Below are 11,382 nucleotides of genomic sequence, written 5' to 3' on the forward strand. Positions count from 1 at the left end.
GCCTCTAAGTAGTCTCACAATGATGTGTGACATTAGGGCTAAATAAACTTTTGTTGTGTATTAATCTTCTCAGATCTTTGGCATTATTTGTTATAGTAGCTAGCCTATGATACTAGACTCTTCAACTTCTTAACATCTATCCTAAATATTCAAGTGTCTAAAATAATTTCACCAAAGAATCAAATACGTGTTCTGGATAAGAGATGATCCTCAGCACTTCCATCAGGACTCAGGTGAATCTAAGTAGGGCATATCTATCAAAGCACTTCATTTGGAATATTGAGGGGGAGATTGTACTTCTGAACTGAGAAGGCTGTTATTTAAAATGGTAGGATGGATTTCAGTGGATGTGTTTGAATAGTGAAATTTACTTTCAGATTGAGGTATTTGAGGGGAATTATTGGGGAAAAATTGAAAAGCTGTGGGCAAACTTAATTTTTATTGTTTAATTACTACTTCTAACAAAGCTGATGAATGCACATGGCAATAAATTCAAATTGTATAAAAGGATATATAATTAAAAACTAAATCTCTCTGTCTTCTCTCCAGATATAACTAAGATAATGGTTCCCTATGTAAATCCTCAAGCATTTTTTTCTGTGTATATACTCTACATAAGAGCCATTTTGTGCTGGTTCTTAATGCTGGTATGAGTACTGATTCCCACACTTTAAGAATTGGGTGCTAGGCCTACACCTTTTCTATCCACTGCCGTATAACTAATGCCAGATGGTACCTTGACAATATCTGAGGTGATGCTGTGTGACAGTACCTATTGTGATGATCAGAATTTATGCTTCAAAGATTTTATGACTTGCAGAAGATGCCAAATTTCTATCTAACTGAAAATATTATGCTCAGTCTAAATGCAATGTTAAAATATTAGAGTTTAATTTATTTCATCTTGGAATTGCAATCTGGAATTTAGGAGTTTATTTTTTTTGGTAGCAAAATGGTGCATGGTGTCAGGTGAAATTATGTAATTTCTCTCAGTAAAGGAACAAAGGTATACAATCTGCATCTAAGCTATTCTACTTACTTTTCTGTAAGTACCTTGGATTAGAGCATGCTTTTTTCTTGAAGTGATGGGGTCTTTTGTGTACCTTACCTCTGCCTTCAGTAATTGTAATTGTGTGGGGCCCTGAGAGTCCAGTTTCCTGAAGCTGAAAAAAACACACTTTGTATGAGGAGGGATATTGAGAGGTCATTTGTACCAACGGTGACCAGATGGCTTTGAAATTTTGAAGAAGCTCGGTGTGGGGGCTGTTTGGAATCAAGGGCAGATTTGAAACCATATGGGATTGTTTTAGTCCAGAAAAGTTGAAATTTATAAAGAAGAATGGCTAAAAATAAACCCAGTCTTGGGCAATGGCTAGAGGAGGAGCAATTCCTCAGAGTTGGGAATACTGGGTTCTTGGCTTCTTGCTATAAATATGTGAATCCCTCCTCTCTCCTCCCCATTCTTTGCCTCCTGTGACCCTCCATCACTTTGTTTCCTGTTTGCTTTTTTTCTCAATGGAGACTTTATAATTTTGTTGTTTACTGTCTGTGGTGCAGGGAATGTTACTGTCAGGTCTGTTGAAAGGCTGCCATGGAAAGGGTCAGCCTCGTCATTTGTTTTTTTATGGAACCTCCTGCTCTAAGCTAGCAAAGCCCTAAATCATACCCTTGTTCTGGGAGACAAAGTAATAGACGAAATGGTTATTTAAAACAGGGGAAATAAAACGTCACTCAAATATCCCTAACAGAATTGTTTATTTTACTCTCACCTTTAATCACAAGTAGAATTATTCTTTATTCACAAATACAGTGAATCTAAGCTTTTAGCTGAGCATTTAGTGGAACATCTACCCAGTAAGCCTTGCTTATGTTGCAGACAGCTACCCTGAGGAGTGATTTGAATTTAAATGTGATTCCCTTATTAGTTTCTGCTAACTGCAAATATCCCAGGCACTTAATTAAGTGGCTGAGTAATGTATGAATGCTCACTTCTGCTTGTCATGCAGAACAAAGTGATGTATTTATATTCCATGCACAATATGAAATTTAATGACACGGGCAACAGTAATTTAGAAAACCTTTGTTTTATTGTCCTTGTTTTTGCTTAAGCAATTTCTTCGCTTTGTCATAGTTTGGCCAGGACAGTGATATAAGACTTGGTCTAAATGTTAGCTTCTGGCAGGTGACATTTCCTAATAAACCATAGGTTCTTCTGTGCCATCTAATGACTGTAAACATCGGTGGGTTTTCGTTAACTATGCTACTTTGGCTTTTGTTCCTAACTCTAATTTTGATTTAATAGCAGAGAGCAATTAGTTTACCTGGCTGGTTAGCCATTCAAACAAAAGAGAAAATGTAGATTCTGCTTGGATTTGAACAAATGCGTTGGGTTGCAAAGTAAACAAATATAAAAACAACCAGTACTTCTTTTTTGAACACTAGATGATGGAGAGCAATAATATTGAGGCAAACTCTCCTGATAAGTATCAGGGGACGAGTTTCATGTTTTTTGTTTTTCTAATATTGATATTTATTTTTTACTTCAGGAATGCAAAAATCCAAGATATTTTTGTTTGCTATTTAAGGTGAATTCCAAAGCTTTGGCACTAGTTTCCCTCTATCCCAGTCTCTCTGGATTTCCCTTAGGCTCACATAATACTTCGGATACCTCTAAATTAAATGTGCATGTCTTGTCATTTTAAACTGGGATGTGCATATGTTTGGTCATTTGGACAGATGTTTGACTTGTCAGATGGTGCTATTGTCATGCACAACAGAAGGAATTCATGTCCTTTCTGTTTCAGCTCCTTTGCTCCATGTGTGGGGTTAGGAAGCTTCTTTAATTAGAGTCTCAACTCTTTCTGTTCTGGAAATCCTAACCTCAATTAGTCTAGTCTCTTTATTTAGACTGTGTCATTTGTTTCCTAATGGATTTAGGTAGGTGATGAATTGGATCAAAGTTGCAACATATTACTTCCTGGTATAAAACGTATTTTATATGCTGAATTCTGTGCCACAAGAAAGCTGCAACCTTCATCTGAACCATAATTCCTGACTTCATGAGGAACTGTGTGCAAATTATGTACCCTTACTTTCACATACCTGCATAATCTCTTTCCTGTCAGCTTCAGCCACACTCTGCCCAATCTCACTCCAACCAATGCAGAATGACGTCAGGCTGCTGGGAGAACATTGCTGCGCAGTTCCTGTCAGAGAAGCCCTACTGCTCAGTAAATTCTTGGCAGTGCTATTCCTTGGTGCCTTGATAACCATAAACTGCTGTTCTGTTTAAAACAATTATTGCATTCTGCAAAATTCTTAGTCGTATTTGACAATATTTCAGTCTTACTTTTCTGCTCCTCTCTTATCACACCCTCAATTCTAGGTGTGCTGACAAGGCACTGAGCAAGGGAATGGGAAAATACTGGAAATGTAGCAAGAAATGCAAGGAACTGTTCTGATCTCCTAATTTCTGTGCACCTGCATTTGATGGGATTACTCGCTCTGGCTCTGAAATCAATCGTCTTCTGTCTCATCCCCTTCAGCCATTGTGACCTCACCATATGCCCCTGACTGGAGAGAAGCCCAGGTTGGCTGCCTACAATCAGAGTCCACATATGTTCGGGGGAGGGACCCCAGAAGGCGGCTGACAGTATTCCTTTAGCCAGAAATCCCTTCAGGGAAGAGAAGGGTGCTCCCCTTTGCCTGCTTTTATACTACAGACTGTTTCCAACTCCAGCTAGAAGTGACTATTGCCGATTATGGTAACTTACCTTTACCCTCCAGCTGTAGAGCTCAGCTGGTGGATCTTACCCATTTTGGCAAAAAAAACCTTCCTTTATTTCTCTTTTTTTCTTTGTTTTCAGCTAATCAGTGGTGACAAGCTCCCTTTGACTGCTCACTTCTCCAGTGAGGCTTCAAGCTTCTAGGCATCAAGATTAGTAAGGCTCTCTTCTGGGTGGGCCAGTTTGTTTCTCAGTGACACGAAAACATTGCCTGGGGTGTGCACTGGGTGAGGCTTGTCAGTCAAGATATGATTTTGCACTTCTGATGGATTTTCCAACTATTCACTACAAGTTGAAGATACTAGAAATACATACTTCCCTATATCTCTTCTCCTAACCATATTGAATTGTTTTTATTTGAACAGTTGAATGCAGCATGACAGCAGAATATTAGGGTTGGAAATACACTTAAATGTTCAGTCTATACATCCATCTGGTGCTTAAATTCTAGCCACAGTTCCTGACTTTCATCCAGCCTAGATTTGAATCCTTTCAGAAAGAGGAGACTCATGTTCTTCCAAAGCAAGTAATTCTTTCCAGCACACAAGCACGCACACACATATTTTTACATACACATTCATATATACAGACTGAGCCCTTGCCACTAAATCACCTCTGTCCTTTTCTTGAGTTGTGTAGTTGAAGTTTGGAGCATAGATGTAAGATAGGGCAATTGTTGATTCTTGGTGAGGTCCAACACCATCTTCCATACCAAGGTATCAAGGTATTCATTCACCTGCCGGATTTGACATCTGCAAGTTTAATTAAGTGCATATATATATATGCGCTTAATATGCGCTTATATATATATATAGAGAGAGAGAGAGAGAGAGAGAGAGAGGGACAGTATAGACTGTTACTCAAGTGACATTATTGTAAGATGAACCTGGATTCTAAGCCTAACAATAGCATAACTAATTGTTAAGATTTGGAATTTGTTACTAAATCTCTCTGAGCATAAATTCCTTATCTGTAAGAAATAAGGATAATAGTATGTATTTCATAGAGTAACACAGAGATAATACAGTAACACAGAGATAATACAGAAAAAATACTTTGCAAAGTGCTGTAGCACATAGCTGTGAGTTAATAAATGCCATTATTATTGCCATTATTACTTCTTAACCTATATTCAAATTGATGGCCAAAATGTTTATTAGGAGTGAAGCAAGGCCAGACAGTCTTAACATATATGGCTTGATAGTTTTCCTATTGGTGTGGATCGGTTTAATAACAACTCTTCTGGGCATTTTTTCAAATAGTAATTGCACTGATATCCAGATATCCAGATATTTTTTTCTCCATTTTGCCCACGTAGTTATTCTGAGAGTTTTCAGTAGGCAGTGAGGATTTATAAGTGAATACAGACTGTTATTGTTTGCTCCTTAGGTACCTAGATTATTAGGACTCATATATTTTTTCATCTAAGTATTCCTTTTATTAATTTCCCTGAGATATTTTCCAGAAAATATTTCAAGCGGAATATACTTATTTTCCAGTTTTGAAAACAACTAGATTGCCCATCTCCATTTCTCTCTATCATCTACTGTATTGTTCTATAGACAGCTGCCACCCTAATAAGGTATTTTGCAAGTCCTCTGTATGTTCTTGTAGGCATTTTAAAGCTTATCCTTCATGAATGTTGTTTCAGGATTCTGATAGAGAGTTGTTAAACTAATTTGGCTTTTTTAATTGATAAGAAGACAGATGCAACAATTCTATCTCAAGATCCAGACTGTATCTCTTCAGAACCCGAGATTTAGATAAGACGCTCAGTTAAATAAATGCTCAGAAATGGAAAATAATTTTATGTTAGCCCAGGACATAGAAGTACAAGCACTACTTGTCAAGTACCTACTTTAAACTATTGGCATATAAAACAAAGTATGGAAAAATGTATTGCATACTATATGCCATGTGTTACTTGAGCTAATTTTAAAAACCTTTGTTTGTTTGCTTTTCAAAACAACCTCATGATGTAGAATGACATTATTGACATTTTATACACAAACAAACTGAAGTTCAGAGCAATTAAGCAACTTGCCCAAGACATTTATGTAAGTCAGTAGCAGAGTCTAGATTCAAACTATGGTATCACATATTTCATTTGGTATTGCTGCCATGAAAAAAATGTGAAACTTATATAAATGAATCAAATACAACATAAATATGAATTTGATATTTCATAAATTAGTATCTGCAGTTAATTTCATTTTTACTAAATCCTCTGGGGGAAGCATACTAAGCATGTCAAAGATCTTTAGGTAGAAGCTACTTAGAATCAAATATATGTATGTATACATATATATGGCATACATATGTATGTGTGTATATATATATGGGCACATATATATATATGCCATCAATTTAGGGACGTGGTTCTTTTTTCCTGACCTTTTTGAGATAACTCTGGCTTAGGTTATTAAAATAGTGTTGGTAATGGTGGTGTATCTGATGGTAAATGTTTTAGAAGAAAGTGATGCTTGTATAGCAGAGTATATTAGTTTAAATACAATTTCTGTTTACTGAAACATTCCACATTAAACATTACAAAAGTAAGATTGGTTAGTGTTGTGCTGAATCACAAAGTGCTTGACAGTGGTCTACCTAATTTTGATCTTCTCTGAAGAACTTTAGAGAGCAGACTAAATTCAGAATTATGAATGTCATTTGACTAAGTACAGAAAGTATTTTATCTAAGAAGACTGCACCTACACTAATGTAAACCTTCTGTCTATTGGAGAGAGAAAAATGGTAAAAAGGCATCCTATCTGCTAGGCCAAGTGTACTCTACACCCCTGAGATGTCTTTGCAGAACTGTCACTAATCACATGTTGGTTAAAAAAAACAAAAGCAATCTTGGCAACATTGCTTTTCCCCCTTCTCATGATACAACACTCTTCATTTTGAGTAGCCTATGGGGGCATAATATAAATGCCTGGTCTTATTTAACATTTATGTACATATATTTTCATACACTATATTGAAATTGCTAATGCATATTCAGTGTTAGCAAATTGGCCTGACCCTGATGCATATTTATATTTGATAATCCAAGAGGAACCTCACATTGCTATAGAGAAACAAGAGGTTGCTTCTCAACATGTGGAAAGGGCTGAAGATTTTTAAAAAGGTTTGATTGTTCTGTTTAGTATAGGTACCTCTGACGTTGTAAGCCCAGTTAAGTTGCAAGTTAAGAGCTCAGTATGCACTCTTAACTTGGAAGACTCGCGGACTCATAGAGGGAGAAAGCTTCATTTCTGTTTCTCATAGCTTTCTTCTTCTATTAAGAACAAAGGGATAAGGCCAGTCAAGCTATACATTTTACTGAACATGATTTCTTCATAAGGATTTTGAAATTAGTTTAACTCCAGTTTAACAGAAATATACTGTAGAAGTGTCTTAGTCACTATGTCTGTCAAAACTGCAACTTTTGTGCTCCTATCCCATTACCAAAGATCTGAGGTGAGGGCCAGTCTCATCCTCCAGATGAATTTGGAACTTGGAACTCTGACCCAGTAATATTCTGACCTAATCTGATGGGTACAAATCTGGAATATTTGAAACACCTGTGAATCTTTCTTTTAAAAACTACTCAGATTTCTAATTCTCTGGATTTTATTCTGGTAATCTGTACTTTTAAGAAGTATATCAGGCAATTCACACGAGTAGTTACATTTTCAATTAATAGCCTGAATTTGGACAATTTTATCCCTATTCTCTAGCCAAGCATCAGGAAGGGATTTCTCTCTCTTTTCTCTCTGTCCCTAACTCTCTCCTTTTCCCCTCCATAAATACATTTGAAACACTTAGTGTACACCAGGTACAAGAATGCAAAAATAATAAGATCCTCTTCCTACCCTCAAAAAGATTATAGCCTTTTAAAAAAATGCATTATCAACTTGAGGAAGAATTTTCATTCTGTCATCCTGAATAAAACTTCCTTAGTCTGTATGAAGAGTGACAAATTAGATACATAGCTTTTGTGTCAATCAAGTCATTCTGCATCGTAGTTTCTCTGTTACCAAACACAAGAGAAAACAAAACCAAAACAGCTCTACTGAACCTTTTTATATGAACTATTCCTTAGCCCTGTAATCATCTTTTTGGTTTTCTACATGACCTGTTCCATATGCTACAGATGATTACGTGGCTGATAATTAGATCCAATATGCATATTTATAATCATATTTTAAGCATGTTAATTGTCATTACACAGCTAAACAATGAGAGCAGTGTTAGTGTATTGACTTCAGCTCAGTTGTTTCATATCTGCTTTCTACTTTTTTTTCCCAAAATATTTCTAAGTTGTTCATTGTGTAATCGAAATGTCTTTGCAAGCTCACGTCTATTCCTCCACACAATAACTGCTATCATTACTTAAAGGTCCACTACCTGTCAGGTACTCAATTAGGGCATCTCACAAATGTGTGGAGGAAAGAATTGAGGAGATGATGCATGTACATCATAGATGGAAGTGTCTCAAACATAAAATAGAGGTTATGGATTAATACTACAAATTAATAGCTATAATACTTAAGAACACTATATTTTATACTTACAATAAAAGACTATAAATTAGTTATGGTAACGATATTATAGTAGAGCAAGTTGTTTGTCAGAGAATGTTATTTGTCTCTTGACTCATGGCTGATAATTGTTGGTCTTGTACTGGAACCCAGGTCTTAGCAATTCCATAGTCTGTGTTGCAAAATGATATAATATGTCATCTTGTCATAGGACTAATAATTATGACATATCTGCTTTTAGAGTCCTCAAATTTACACCAGCTTTTTTGCAGTGGCACAATCTCAGCTCACTGCAACCTTCACCTTCTGGGTTCAAGCGATTCTTGTGCCTCAGCATCCCGAGTAACTGGGATTACAAGAACATGCCACCATGCCCAGCTAATTTTTGCATTTTTAGTAGAGATGGGGTTTCACCATGTTGGTCAGACGGGTCTTGAACTCCTGACCTCAAGTGATCTGTCCACCTCAGACTCCCAAAGTGCTGGGATTACAGGCGTGAGCCACCACTCCTGGCCTATAGCAGCCTTTGAATATTTAGAATTAGTTTCATAAATCTTTGCATTTTATTAAAAAAAAAGACAACTTAGGGTCTAACCACACATACACCTACCCTAACACATACAGTATTGAGTTCATAAAGAAATAGGGTAAGTCGTATAAAGATGAGAGATGCATTTCCATCTTTGATGCTGTTTATCACTCATTTATCCATTTATTTAAAAATATGTCTCAAATTCTTACAATGCAGAATAAACTACTCTACAATTAAGTTGATAAGGTTACTTTTGCATAGGAAATAGGTGAACTCAAACTATTTTTACTTAACTCTCACTGTACTAACTATTTAATCATACTGAAAGCATTCAGCACATACTTGACTTCCAGGTGTTGCATATATAAAATATACATTTCTTCAGATCCCTGCCCTCTTCTCAATGACCTTGTTAACTTTTCATAGCGAGTACATGTCTAAATATATTTTATTTAATTTGAAATGGCAAAGAATGGCCAAAGAATATTTTTTCCCAATAACTTTTAAAAAGGATTGCAGAGCTTTCTTCTTTTGTTAATTTAAGAGCAGACTTGCCTACAAAAAGAAGGGAAAGATGGGGAAGTTTAAATGTTTGCTGATATCTTTTCCAGCCCTGGTGTAGTATTGCTGGGTCTATTAGAGATACCTTTCTATAAAGTTCAATAGATAATCACACATAGAGTTCTGCCTGAATATAGAGATATTATATGATCTATCTACTTGCCCTCAGGGTCAAAAACAGTCTCTCTCTCTCTCTCTCTTCACATTCTTCTCCAATCCCCTCATTGTGTAAAATGATTTGCAACATAATTCTTCAAAGATTGATGGAGTTTACATTGCATATATTTTACAGGAATATTTTATGCATAGCTAAATGTTTGTTCTTAACCAATCAGGTACACTACAATAATTTCTCTACTTCCTAAGTCTTTCTCACAAAAAGTCTAGGACTGGTATCCTGGAAATCATTTATTTTTAACATGGTTCAGTTTGCTACTCTGTCATCACGGTGTGACTGGGTAGAATAGAAATGCTTGGTACCTCATGTGACTACTCCTGTGGCTGATGTAGAGTGCCAGGTGTAATATAATCCATGGTTTTGTCCTTGCTGCTCCACTGTCATGTACATTTCAGATGTGATATCGTTGATATGCCTTTAGAAATCAAATTGTGGCTCCGTAATTTATCTTTTGTTTCATAAGAACTTAACAATTTCTTAGCATTGGCTCATAACAAACTTGACAATTTCCTTGTTCTTTCTCTGCGTCTCACTCTCTTTCCTTCCCTACCTCCTAATCCTGAGTTACATACTTTATTTTGACAAAGACTTCATCAGTCAAAATATGCTTTAATTTGACATCAAAATATTAAAGATGGCCGGGCCAGATTTTAAATGTATAGTGGCTCACGCCTATAATCCCAGCACTTTGGGAGGCCGAGGCGGGCGGATCACAAGGTCAGGAGTTTGAGACCAGCCTGGTCAACGTGTTGAAACCCTGTATCTACTAAAGAGAAGAAAAATTAGCCAGGCATGGTGGCACGCACCTGTAATCCCAACTACTGACGAGGCTGAGGCAGGAGAATCGCTTGAACCCGAGGGGTGGAGGTTGCAGTGAGCCAAGATTGCACCATTGCACTCCAGCCTGAGTGACAGGGCGAGGCTCTGTCTCAAAATATATATATATGTATATATATATATATATTTAAAAGATATAATTAGAAGGACATTATTCATAATTTTAAGCTGCCCTCCCCAAATGAATGAAATACATTTATGGCTTTTACCTGAAACCAAACAAAACAATACAAAACAACTTCATGTCCAAAGACTGTTCCATATTGATTCAAGTTTTCTAAAACACATGTGAAAGTTACGGTTTTAAATTTTTATTTTTAAGGATACAATTTTTTTCATTTTTTTATCTCAAAATAACCATGACTTTGAAATGTAAGTTTTTTCACCTTACATTCCTTATAGAGAAATAAATATAAACTTTAAGACTCCTTAAACAAATGGATTATTTCCCTTTACAATAATATATTATTGGTTTCTGTTTAATTTGTAGCTCGAAGGAAATCATGAGAGAGTGTCTAACTAGACTTCTTGCTTCTTGATTTCCTGGATCCAAGAGCAGGAATGAGGAGCTTTCTCCTGGTAATTTTGTTATAGAGCAATCAATGAGCTTGCTTCCTCATGCACATGGAGGCCGACACCGTGACAAAGGCTTTTGAGAAAAGAAAAGCTTTATGGAGAGCTGACTGGCAAGGAAACAGAAGGAAATTCTCATTTCTGTCTCTCTGAGCTGGGGTCTGGACCAGATCTTATATGCATAGGGTAATGAGGCATGATCTGATTGGATAATCGGGCAAGATCTAGAACCCAATCACTTAAAGCCCCGGTGTCACCTGAAAGATTTAGGATCCAGAATCCAGTGGTGACACCAGAGTTTTATCTGATTGGATTCTGGATCCTGCCACACAGTGTTCACTCTTCTTTTTTCCCTCTTTCTTTCTTTCTTGCTTTTTTTTTTTTTTT

The sequence above is a fragment of the Hylobates moloch genome, unplaced genomic scaffold, assembly GCF_009828535.3.
Source record: "Hylobates moloch isolate HMO894 unplaced genomic scaffold, HMol_V3 SCAFFOLD_16, whole genome shotgun sequence".
Lineage (NCBI taxonomy): Eukaryota > Metazoa > Chordata > Mammalia > Primates > Hylobatidae > Hylobates > Hylobates moloch.